Source organism: Lissotriton vulgaris, chromosome 5 (genome assembly GCF_964263255.1).
Source record: "Lissotriton vulgaris chromosome 5, aLisVul1.2, whole genome shotgun sequence".
Taxonomy (NCBI): Eukaryota; Metazoa; Chordata; class Amphibia; order Caudata; family Salamandridae; genus Lissotriton; species Lissotriton vulgaris.
This window is the reverse complement of record NC_141693.1, coordinates 96,554,982-96,568,477: the sequence shown is the minus strand read 5'-3', so window position 1 is coordinate 96,568,477 and position 13,496 is coordinate 96,554,982. Positions and strand designations below refer to the sequence as shown.

The window sequence follows — 13,496 nt, the reverse complement described above, 5'->3', positions numbered from 1 at the left end:
TCCCAATTGCACAGAAGCGAGGGAACCAATGGGAAAAACTCTCGACCAATCAGATTTAACTATTATTTGAAGTTTGATGGGACTCCTGAGAAAGTCCTTCAAACGCAACAGTCTAAATATCTACACATTTTGAACCTTACTTTCTCCAAAGCTACTGACCGGATATATAGCAAATCTGTGTAAAGATCTAGCTATCTGCCAAATTTTGTGTAATTCCGTTCTGCCTTTGGCTGTAGCAGTGGCTAAAATTCCCTATGAAATTGCATAGGGAAACGGGACCCCCTTTATTCTCAAGCCCTGCATAACAGAGCACTTTGAAACTTTCAAGAAAGTTGTGTAGGAAATTGGGTATTGGGTAACTGGTTGATGGGGATGAAACCATACTCAAGCAGCAACCACAACACTTGCAATGGGTTAAACACAAGTGAACCTCAAATCATCATGTGCTTAACTCTCAGGTAGCTTGGAACAAAAGCAGTCAGGCTTTACTTAGAGGCAATGTAAAAAGCATTTATGAAGCACACAAACAGCAATAAAGTAAAACCACAACACAAAAAATTCCCACACCAATTTGGATAAATAGAGTACATTTTAATAAATTGTTTGACAATAAAACAACACAAATCCAAACAGCAGAGCCAGAGATAAGCAATTATAAAGGTTTTATGAAAATCAAGTGCTAAAAAGCAAAAGCACCAACTACGGTTATCTTGTCAAGGTAGACAGGGTCCAAGTCACAGATTCAGGCTGACCACAAAGATACAGGACTGAGTTCAGTCCAACAGTACATTGTGGCCTGGGCATCGCGATGCAGAGTTAAAGCTGGAGGGGCCAGGGTCCAGGAGTCTGTGACGTAAAGTTGCGAGCCATCATGCAGTGGAGTAGTTGATGGCCATCGACAGGAGCTTGCAACATGGGGTCCTGCATTGACGTTGAGGAAGCTGCTCGAGTTTGAGAGGACTTGCACTGAGATGAACTGGTGGCAAGAATGAGCTGCATCAAAGTCACTGGCAGGTTGCGTCTCGCTGCATCGAGATGAGTGGAGCTGCGTCAAAGTCGAAGAAGCTTGTTATGTCCCTCTGGCTTTGAACAGGAGGCCAGCCAAATGAGCCATGAATATTTCCTGGAGTTCTGGGTCCACACAGGCAAGCTGGATTCAGAAGGACAGCTAACAGCAGCAGAAGAGTCTTGGTGCAGCAACAGCAGTCATTCGTCGGTCAGCAGGGCAGATTTCACAGCTGGGCAGTCCTTCCTGGCAGAGCCACTAGGTCCAGAACTGATCTGAAGAGCTGGGCCTGAGTGTTCATGAGGAATATTCTTTTTCTCTATAGATCTATAGGGAACATATATGTTTAGATGTGAACTTAACATTATTTAGGGTACACACATTATTTAGGGTACACACGCAGATTTCTTTTTCACTCAAGTTTTGGGCGTTGGTGTTCATTACTTTTTAGGAAAGTGCCGATGATGAGAGAGAGTGGGCAAATTGGTGAGTACATGCCAATCGCTTCTTGGTAAACAAAACAGGAGATGGACAGAATGTGGATCAATGTCACACATTCACCCCAGTCCAAAGATCTGGGCCCAAATCCATCGTTTTTTTGCACTCCACACCAACCCGGGTTAGACAATGGCGATATGCAAATCCGCTCTGACCCTGTGCCCCATGGGAACAGTCCAGTCTGAACTACAAAAGCCATGTCCTTCCCAGAACGGAATCAAGCATCCGAGGACCGGACCGGTTTCGAGGTAACACCTCTCATCAGCCCGGCTAGCTTGACTCCAGTGGTGTGGAGTGCCTGGGACCCACGTCTGAGCATCCCCAGCGCACTTATGGCGGCAATTGCAAACAAAACAGGTGATGGACAGAATGTGGATCAATGTCACACATTCACCCCAGTCCAAAGATCTGGGCCCAAATCCATCGTTTTTTTGCACTCCACACCACCCTGGGTTAGACAATGGCGATATGCAAATCAGCTCTGACCCTGTGCCCCATGGGAACAGTCCAGTCCGAACTACAAAAGCCATGTCCTTCCCAGAACGGAATCAAGCATCCGAGGACCGGACCGGTTTCGAGGTAACACCTCTCATGAGCCCGTGAGTACCTAGCTCATTGCACCATCAGGATTCAAGCAAGCCGGGCCGAAGACGGCTGAAATGCCAGAAACCGGTCCCCGGTAGCTTGTTTCCTTCCCAGTGAAAGAATTGGCTTGGTAGTTTGGTTTGCCCTGTTCCCATGATACACTGGACCAGGGACAGACTAATTTGCATATAGCCAGTTTCTGAGCTGGGATGGTGCAGTGAGCTGAAAAACGGTGTTGGAATAAGCCCTGATCTCTTGACTGGGTGAGAGTATTCTGCTTAATTCAGAAACTCTGTCCATCACCACCCCCTGTTGTTCAATTATTTTGTCCACCATAAGCGTGGAAGGGTATACTCAGACGTGAGTACCTAGCTCATTGCACCATCAGGATTCAAGCAAGCCGGGCCGAAGACGCCTGAAATGCCAGAAACCGGTCCCCGGTAGCTTGTTTCCTTCCCAGTGAAAGAATTGGCTTGGTAGTTTGGTTTGCCCTGTTCCCATGATACACTGGGCCAGGGACAGACTAATTTGCATATAGCCAGGTTCTGAGCTGGGATGGTGCAGTGAGCTAAAAAAACGGTGTTGGATTAAGCCCTGATCTCTTGACTGGGTGAGAGTATTCTGCTTAATTCAGAAACTCTGTCCATCACCACCCCCTGTTGTTCAATCGCTTCTTGGTGGCTGCTTACGTGAGGCACTTCCTAAACACACACCTTTTCAACACATGTGAGAAGTACCTTTGAGCACAGGACCTGCATCTGTTTTTACATATACACAGGGGAGGGTTAATAAGTATAGACTTGACCTTCCCTACTAAGATAGAACTGGGGCCCAAGAAATATTAACGTGAGGTGTAGTGTGCAATAAGGGCTTATTTTATATGGTCTAATATTTATACCTGGTGGCCACTTTGAAGTGGGAGAAGCTTCTAGAGTCTAATCCCTACAGACTGGTTTCGAATTTCCTGCCTCCTGCCCTGGCCCCTGCTTGCATGGGGGCACAAAACACTAGTGTTAAAACCTTTGTGAGTGTGCTGAGACAAAGTATTTGTGATATGTAAGTGTGGTAGGTGACAGCTTCTCACCCTGACATAGATGGCCCAACCTGACAACACCTATTTCCCCTTCGTCTCACTATCTCAGAGTAATACACAAAAACCAACTAGGAGCCACACCTAGTCATGTGATCCAGGATACAGGCTGCGGGCACCAAAGTGTTAGGACAAGAAAATGGTAACTTTCTAAAAGTAAAAAGAACAATTGATGGACTTAATGAAGATCAATGTCATACATTCACCCCAGTACAATTCACCCCTCATCAGTCGGGATAGCTTAACTCCAGTGGCATGTAGAGCACGTGACCCATGTCTGGGCATACCCGTCCCACTCGTGGTGACAAACGCAAAAAGAACAATTGATGGAGAGAATGTAGAACTATGTCATACATTCACCCCAGTACAGAGATCTGCGCCTAAATCCATCGTTTTTTTGCTCACCATGCCATTCCAGTTTGAACCCAGCCATATGCAAATCAGTCTTGACCCTGTGACTCATGGGAAGAGTCCAGCCCGAACTGCCAGGCCAGGTCCTCCCTGGACTGGAAACAGGCATCCTAGGACCGGTTTCGGGATTTCACCCCTCATCAGCCAGGATAGCTTGACTCCAGTGGCATGGAGAACACGGGACACATGTCTGGGCATACCCGTCCTACTCACGGTGACAAATGCAAGAAGAACAATTGATGGACAGAATGCAGAACAATGTCATACATTCACCCCAGTACAGAGATCGGCGCCTAACTCCATAGTTTTTTTGCTCACCATGCCATTCCAGTTTGAACCCATCCATATGCAAGTCAGTCTTGACTCTGTGCCTCATGGGAATGATCCAGCCGGAACTGCCAGGCCAGGTCCTCCCTGGACTGGAAACAGACATCCTAGGACCGGTTTCGGGATTTCACCCCTCATCAGCCAGGATAGCTGGACTCCAGTGCCATGGAGATCATGAGACACATGTCTGGGCATACCTGTCCCACTCGGGGTGACAAATGCAAGAAGAACAATTGATGGACAGAATGCAGAACAATGTCATACATTCACCCCAGTACAGAGATCTGAGCCTAAATCCATAGTTTTTTTGCTCACCATGCCATTCCAGTTTGAACCCAACCATATGCAAATCAGTCTTGACCCTTTGCCTCATCGGAACAGTCCACCCGAACTGCCAAGTCAGGTCCTCCCTGGACTGGAACAAGCATCCGAGGAGCGGTTTCGGGGTTTCACCACTCATCATCCAGGATACCTTGACTTGGCATTGAGAGCACAGGACCCACGCTTGGGCATACCCGTCCCACTCAGGGTGACAAATGCAAAAAGAACAATTGATGGACAGTTTGGGCTGGGCTGTTCCCACAAGGAACAGGGTCAAGACTGATTTGCATATGACTGTTTCCAAACTGAGGTGTTGTGGTGAGCATAGGAATGATGGATTTAACCCAGATCCTTGTGACTGGGGGTGAATGTTTGCTTTGTCCAGCATTCCCTCCATCAATTTTTTTTCTCTGCAACTTTCTAAAAGTGACATTTTCAGAATTATGATTTTAAACCCAACTTCGCCATTAAAGAAGGTTTTAAATTACAATTCTTTAGAGATCAAACTCAACTTTCCTACCAGCTACCAATTGAAATGTATCACTTAATAAATGCAATAAGGTAACCCAATTATATCCTGTGGGTGTGGCAGGCCTTGCAGTATTGAAACACAGATTTAAGAGTTTTTGACTACCAGCAGATTTAAAAGTCACAAGTACATGTCCAAGTTTTAAATTGCACGGCACTCTGCCGTAGGGGTGACATATGTATTAAAAAAGACGCTTTAGGTCTGGCATAAGGTTTATTTTTTTAGGTTCAAATTGCAGTCTACAACACAGATATGTTAAAAGAGCTACTTAAGTGCGTGTCACAATGGATGCTGAAGGCCCACTAGTAGCATTAAATGGGGTACATGTAGTAAAACTTTACATGGGGCTTACAATTAAATTTTTTGAGCCAATTGAGTGTAAGCCAGGTTTACTACATTTAGAGGAGATAGCACAGGCACTTTGGCACTGGTTAGGAGAGGTAAAAGTATGCAGAGACTTAAGCCAACAACAACGAATTCAGCAAAAACAGGAGTATTGAATGGAAAACAATTGGGGAATACCACTTAAGGATGTCAGGTCCAACAAGGTGGATGAACTTTTCTTTTAAATGTTTTGTAAGGATTCCTCAAACGGCACCAAAGTTATTAGCAAATCTAAAAATCAATTTCTAATGCTAACTGCTACTTATAAATGTACAGTGGTGAATGCCACTGTATACTATGCACACACACTCACAATTACACAAACATGCATACATACATGGTATCTGAGATCTGAGTTCTCGAACAGCTAACATGAGTCCCAGTTTAAGTGTTAGTCATATTTTGCTTATGACCACTTCAACATACAGCACGAGCAATGGGTCTGCCAACACCAGAACCATTGGCTCTCCTCACTGTATGTAAATGTAAATTGATACTTGTATAGCGCACTACTCACCCGCAAGGGTCTCGAGGCGCTTGTACGAATACCGCTGTGGAACCAATCCTGGCTTTCCCTGTGAGGCGTCCACTCCTGGGCACCCCCAAGGTGGAGGCCAGGCATCCTTAGCGTTGTGGGGGCCGTTGTGGAGATTAAGCAAGCTATTGCCCAGAGTTGCAGAGTGGGACTCCATGACTGGAATAGGCACCGAGGCGAGAATTACCAGGTCCGTGGAATTTTGAGCCCAAGACCCGCTGAGGCGGGGAATTGAACCCTGGTCCCGGGCTAGACCTCTGCATCAGGGTCTGCCGCTCTAATCATTTAACAGCATTTATCCCGTGCACAGGTGCACATACACCCAAGGAGTAGTCAACTTCCGTGCCAAGTCTGCTAGGCTACTCAATGCTTTCAGTTCATATTTTAATGTATTTATTTTTTATAATGGATTGTTTCTTAACTTTTTTGTAAACATATGCTCGCCATCTTTAGTTGGTGGCATTTTTACTTTTTATTACTTTTAAACTTTCAATGCCTAATGCATACCTTTTAAAAGAAAAACAGATATAAGTAAAATAGCTTGCTAAACCCGGACCTATTGGCTTTGCTTTAAACCAAGATGGATGAGTAGGGTCTGAAATAAAGCACTGCAATAGTTCACTGCAAGGCAAAGCAAACCCAGTAACCTGTGGCGTGTTATGGGAAGTTCCAGTACCAACAATAAATTCGGGCAATACTAAAACAGCACTCATCTGGGATGTGCTACTGCTACCTGTACCTACATTATTCAACATATGAAAAATTGAGAAGGAGCACCTAAACCAATGTCAAGACTGTGCTTTCAGAAAGTAATGTAGAAACGGTGCCCTAAGGATAGACTACCGGACCTGGTGAGAAATTATATTCTATAGGGTTTCTGTTGACTGATTGTTTCTTTTTTTTTTCACTCTGGAATTATGCGGTCTAAAAGGGAGATTCTGAAAATAATAGAGCAGCTGAAGCCTCAAGCCAGATGCCTGGCTCGGCCTCCAGCTCAAGGTCCTCTCGAAACCTCGAGCCAGAAACGAGCCGAGTCCTCATATGGTTCCAGCTCTGATCTCTTCCCTCAATCCCCTCTTTGTAGAATGTCTTATTGTTTCAAGGTGGTGCATACATTCAGGGCCACTGGAATTATGCGATATTGAGGAATAGATTATGTGGCAGAGGTGACTAAATTATGTGGCAAAAAGAGATACATTATGCTGCATAATGTGGCACGTTTTGTAATACTATTACTTCATTATTTTGTCAATTTAAGAAATGTAAACACGGTCTAAGCACAAGGTTAATCTCATTAGTAACATTTTAATACCCAAATACAGCAATAAACAATTGAATGGTGACCAGTCAACAGTTGTGCAGGGTCTTCCACTGCACAACATCCTGTGTAGCCACATTTTTAGTAACTTTTGATCCAATTCGTCTCCCAGCGCCGGAGGTAGATCAGCCCAGCATCATGTGACTCTAAGCAATAGCTTTTCAGTACAAAAATGAGGAACCAAAATATGGACAATGTTTAATGGGGTCCAGTGTACTTGTCCAGTCAATCATTAAGCAAAAAAGAATACAAAGTTCCCCGGGGACAGCAAAAGAGGTATGTATGTGTGAATCTGGATTGAAGCAAGGGGTGTTCCCTTGTTGGAACTAGGAGACCTCTGACACCCAGAAGCTTAGGTGTCATGCTTCATCATTGGCCTCCTGCTCCTCGTCAGACTGGCGCTGCAATGTCCGACGGGCGCCGTAGGCGCTCTTTGTTGGAGATCTTTTGTTCCAGCCAATGGTTTGAGTGCGTGTGAGGGGTCTGGTGAAGGTGTAGTCGTGAGGGAGTGGTGAGGTTTGGGGCACATCATTACCTACAGCTGCCTGCGATACAGAGGTGGGATCCACGATGAGCCACCTTAGTCCTTATTAACAGAGGCTTATCCATGTCCATATAGCCTTTCCTTTGAGCCACAGTTCACCTTAGCCTGCTTCCCCTGTTGCCCCACCTACATGCCGTACTTCACTCTCTGGAAACTACCTGTATGGCTGTATCTGTTCCTCTTTTTCAGGTCTCTTACCTTTACGAACAGCCCCACGGGAACAGACTGCGGGCCCTTTAGGGTTTCTTTTAAGGTAAGCACCAGACCAATCATCCGTTAAAATAAAATATTTTTACCACTTCATCAACCCATGTTTAAGCTAACAATGTTTTGATGTACTGACAGCAGCACTGTCTCAGTACCACTGTGTAAGCTGTGGACGAACTAATCTTAATCGTCAATTTTTGTATGATTCAGGACAATATCCCGTCTTAATGTTATGCGTATGTGTGCTTTAACGATTAATGTGGTGACCTATGTTTTGTTGAGATGATGCCATTGTTTTTGTACCTGGCTCACTTCTGCATATTTCTTTTAGGTCTCCCCTTTTAAAGCAGGACCCCTTGGCCTGCTTCCTGATTGACCCAGTGAGGTTGTATTTATCTTTTTTATCTTTCTCACTGTGTAGTACCTAGCACCCGAGGTCCTGAAGAATTGCCAGCAAGGCAAGAAACATGTCGACCTTTTTAGAGGGTTGAGTTAGTTTACTGTGCACTTCATGGTACCTTTCTCCCCTCCCACCATTTTAACTAAGGGAGTCAGCCACGCGAATAAAGTCCCCAGTGTATTGACTCACCTTTTTTAAACCTCACCACTCCCTCACGACTACACCTTCACCAGACCCCTCACACGCACTCAAACCATTGGCTGGAACAAATGTTCTCCAACAAAGAGCGCCTACGGCGCCCGTCGGACATTGCAGCGCCAGTCTGACGAGGAGCAGGAGACCAATGATGAAGCATGACACCTAAGCTTCTGGGTGTCAGAGGTCTCCTAGTTCCAACAAGGGAACACCCCTTGCTTCAATCCAGATTCACACATACATACCTCTTTTGCTGTCCCCGGGGAACTTTGTATTCTTTTTTGCTTAATGATTGACTGGACAAGTACACTGGACCCCATTAAACATTGTCCATATTTTGGTTCCTCATTTTTGTACTGAAAAGCTATTGCTTAGAGTCACATGATGCTGGGCTGATCTACCTCCGGCGCTGGGAGACGAACCGTGAGCCCCACGCTCCTTAGTCAGCTGCTCTGGCCGATGCGCCACACCTCTCCCTCTCACTTCTAATAGATGCCACAGAATGCCATGATACAAAGAAAACATTTGTTTGAAATTTGAAGAGTCTTTTTACGGGACATTTGATGCAAGATTTAAATGTAAAATATGTTGTCATCTCGGGTCGAGTTGGGGCTTTCAGTGCCAAACCAGAACCATGGCTCGGCCCTCTTTGTTAATGTGCTGGCTCGCCCACCTCTAATACATGCATACACTGAATACGAGAGCCCGAATAAATGACTAATTTATGCCGAAGCATATTTGTAACCAGTGCTGGATTAAACCATGTGGAGACCGCTAGGCAGTAAAAATGTAACCCCCTCTTACTAGCAAATTCTCTCTTAATATACAATGCATTGTATTTTTTTTTACAAACTGACAGCTGGCAAAAGATGAGCTTTTAAGAGAAACTGTTATGTGAATCTGATGTCTCTGGTTTATGTACTTTCAGTTGCTAATGGGTACATTATATTAATACAGTATTTTCTCCAGAGTGTCTTTAATGTAAAGTTTTCGTTTCTTTGAGTGGATTCATTTTTTTCTATCTTGTAAACAATATTTAAAAAAGCTTGATTGAAATTTTGTTTCAAGATCAAATCAATATTATTTTAATCCGTTGTCGTTGGGCCCCTAATAGGAGTGGGGCCAAAGGCCGGTGCCTACTATGCCTATTTGCCAATCCGGAACTGTTTGTAACTGAGGAATTATGGGTAAGCTTCGCAGAAGTTATATTTAATCAGTGAATAAAAATCACGTACAGATTCAAAAAAGACCACTATATTGCGAAGGTCTACTTTTAGAAAACACAAAATGTAGGCTGTGAGTGGGGCTATCCTACCACTTACACAATCAAGAAAGAGCCAGACACGATCTGCAGAAGGGCGCGTGGTCACGCACGCGCAACGTACCAAAGCAGCATCCGTTGTTCATGTCAAAAGCAGACCAGATTTGATGCAGCGGACCTGCTGCTGGAGGGTCACCCGCTTGGAGGACCCTTTAAGGCCACTGGTCACTGAGGCTGCGGATGTCGGCAAGTACTGTGGATCATGGGAGCAAATGCGCATGGCCCTTTTTGCATGCATAAATGTGGCAATTGCGTCTTTTTGCACATATTAATGTGGCAAGTGTGCATTTATGCACAAGTTACCGTGCCAAGCGAACGCATTTGCTACATTTATTTTATGTTTTTACTCATTCGAGTATATTCCCCTTGGAGAAAGCCATTGCATTACATTTCTACCAAATTTGGGAATGTTTTTCCCCCATTTCTAACCTGAATAGAGATGAATTTATGCCCTTGACCGGAGTAAATCTCTTAAATTAGGATGGATACGCCTACCAAAGGTTTGTGAAAACCCCAACTCTCTCAAATTTCTCATCGTTCATCCATTTAAGCAGGAGTCCTCGCTCAATACACACCACCTCATGTCCTCGAACAACAATGACACCACTCTGATTTAATATTATGCAAAAGTGAATTGAACTCTGTGAATCCGATTTCCACTTTGTAAATATTAACAGATCATTTCATCTGGTTGTCAGGTTTTTGCCTCACATTTCTGAGCCTGTGACCCACATCAGGCTCATATAATGAAAAAACCTCAACAATTTACATCAAGGGAATTGGAGAACAACTCATTGATTGACTATATTGTTTAGGTTTTATATGTATGATACAATCACTTGTAGGGTTTTTTAGCCGGCCATCTTCATCCACTGGCTTGTTGTTGTGTCATTCACACTTCCTTATGCCTAATTCAGCATTGGATAACGTCACAGTGAGTGATGGTATTGTGCTCTTTGACAAGGAAAACATCCACACACAAAGTAGTTCCTTTCTGTGCTAGGGACACTATGGCAATGAGTGTTTATGAAAAAAACATATTTTTTCACTTTTAGTCAATGTATTCTCTTTTTATTGAGGTAAGGACCCGGCCGTTCCCAAAACAATAAAGCTGTAAAAAAGCCTTGACAAAACAAATCAAACATTAACTAAGCCAAAAGGCATGCAGCTACTTCTAAAAAAATTGTTTTTGTCAATGCTCGTTATTAATAGCACTTTAAATGATTGATTTTTCAGATAGAACCCACCAAGCTTTGAAAAGCTGCAGAACGTTTTAAAAGCACATTGTTGTAGCAGGCACATCTCAAACATGAGTTACTGCCCATGAAATATGGTTGGGATCAGTTTATAGAAAGCACAATGTGACAGAGGAAGGGTCATGCAGTTGGTAAACTGGCCAACAGCACTCTTTGCAGCTAGGTCGAATTCTCAAAGCCATTTCTGCACCTAAGTTCAATTTAGGTCCACAAGTGGCTTAATCTAGGAGTGCAAATCCATGTTGAAAATTACTCATACATTCTTTTTTGTGAGTAAATGTTCTCACAGAGGCAGAGAAAGGAAGCACTTAGAAGGTTGTGTGTACCCACAAACTGACATGTTTCTGGGTATTCACAAACTTTTCCACTACCTGTTCCCACCATGGAAAAGGAATGAAACACCACAAGAATTGATGGATGTGTGTGGGGCGGTTGTTTATTTCACATGAAATTGTTATCCCCAGGGAGATAATGAAAAGTAAAAACTTTTTTTAAAGTGCAACTGCACTGGTACATTACTATCCACAATGCATTAAGCCACACGCCACACTACGCTCCAATAGAAAAACCTACTTTTTAAATCTGCAGCTAAAAATTTTCATTGTATATGATTGAAAAAAGGGGGAACTTGACATAAAGGGAAGTGTTTTAAAGGGATTGCACCCTAGCACTTTAACCTAGAGTCGCCAGTGTGGTCGGCACTCTAGTGTTTTCAAGCTTTACCAGCACAAACGATGACTGGGGCGCGGTCGAACAGCTGAGCCACAGGCTGCACCGAGCTCTAACAGGTGAACTTCTTTTTAGAACCTGCTGTTAAAAATTTGATTTTATGTTATCACAGCTAAAAAAGTTTTAAAAAGGCGGAACTTGACATAAAGGGATGCTGGAGTGATGCTAATGTACACAAAATTTAAGCACATGATTGAAAGTGATTCTATAATTACTGACTTGTGTACAGTGGCGACTAATAGAAATATGTGATGCATAAAAGCCTTTATAAAATACAAATAAAAATTAAAAGTGCAATTGCACTTCAACTTTACAATTACCCAGGCACAAAATAACTATGTTCACTTACACATGTGAAAATGATTTTTCAAAATTCACAATAAAATTCCGTGAGTACATCTGGAAACCTGCAACGGTCGCATCTTCTTAGGCGTTCTCCTGGCCGCCTCTGAGAATTAAAAAAATTCACATATCTACTCCAAATCCCAACAGCAGTGCACCTCAAACGTTTTCTGTAAATCTGACCTTTGGTGTTCACTGTGCTCACATTTAGAACTTTTGTGAAAGGGAAATACAGTAATTTGCCCAGAATAAAGCATTTTTCGGGCTCAATGTCTAAAATCGGCATTAGAGCACAGGTTTTCTGTCACCAACTTGGTCACTAGATCACATCTCCAAAAATATTTGATGCGCTAATTTGTCAAAATTGAAAAAAAAATTATCAAAACTGAAAAGTAAGATTTTGGCTGGTTCTCTACTCCACACCCTAGTGCCTATTTTCAAGATGGGCCCAAACAACTGAGTTCGACCATGGTGTTTAGGACAATATAAATACATTAAGTAAATATCTGTAGAATCCATGGATTCTCTCTCAGCAAATAATACATTTCATATTTCTTTTTTTGTACAAATTGTGCAATCTTCATCACAAAGGCATAATGCATAATTAAAAAAACAATACAGCGACTTACAAATGAACCAGTGCTGCAATACTCACCGGAAGCTGTTGGTATGCCCTTCACTATAAATGCCATTATAATGTGGTTACATTAGAACTGCAAAAATCTTCCCTCAAACACCCTTTTTCAGCAAAAGCCGTAGCAAACTGTTAAAACACAATCGACTAAGCAGCTCTGTCTCGTGACCCAGTTTCAGAGCAGACCAGTAAATAACTTAATGAGACCATCACCACTGACTTGTCTTACAGCGATTGTCACGAAGCTCTCATTTGCATATGCCGCGAGGTACATCTGATCTAATATACATAAGAGTCAAATAAGACACCGGAAAATACCCTGTGCTATGCAGGAGCTCTAAACTAATGAGGTAGCCTGGTAAAAATAAGAACCATTGCCTATAGCGTCGAGAAATATAAGCAATACAGGTATTAAAAAAAAGCCACTGGTGCTCGAAAGAGGATAATTTTCAAAGCCTAAGGGATAGAGGAGTAGAGGTATAGGAGGGTCCTGAGGCATTGCTCATGCCAGCCGTCTTTCTATTTTTTGAAAGACACTATTGGCCTTGGAGAGAAAATAGCTTTCCCCTAACTTATTCCTTCACCCTACACACCTCTCTCAACTCACCATTGCCAAGGGTCATGCATGGCAACCAATTTTCTGTCTTGATCTCCCAGTTCTCACATGATTTACACACAGTTTGGTGCTCTGTGGCAATGACATACTCCCATTCTATAAGCCCCATGATGGCAATTCCCTTCACGACTGGCATTTGAATCTGTGCAAAAACTGGGCTGTGGAAGACTAACGGACAGCAGTGGGACACTCGCATACCTTAATCTCAATAGCATCCTTTCCCAACGACAACATTGCTTATGTTCGGC

At 43.3% G+C, this 13,496-nt stretch overlaps 1 protein-coding gene across 1 annotated transcript in view; it reads right to left on the bottom strand.

The window, feature by feature from the left end:
* TTLL11 (tubulin tyrosine ligase like 11) overlaps positions 1–13,496 on the bottom strand; it is a 682,208-nt gene that overhangs the window by 337,175 nt on the left and 331,537 nt on the right. The window lies entirely within an intron of this gene.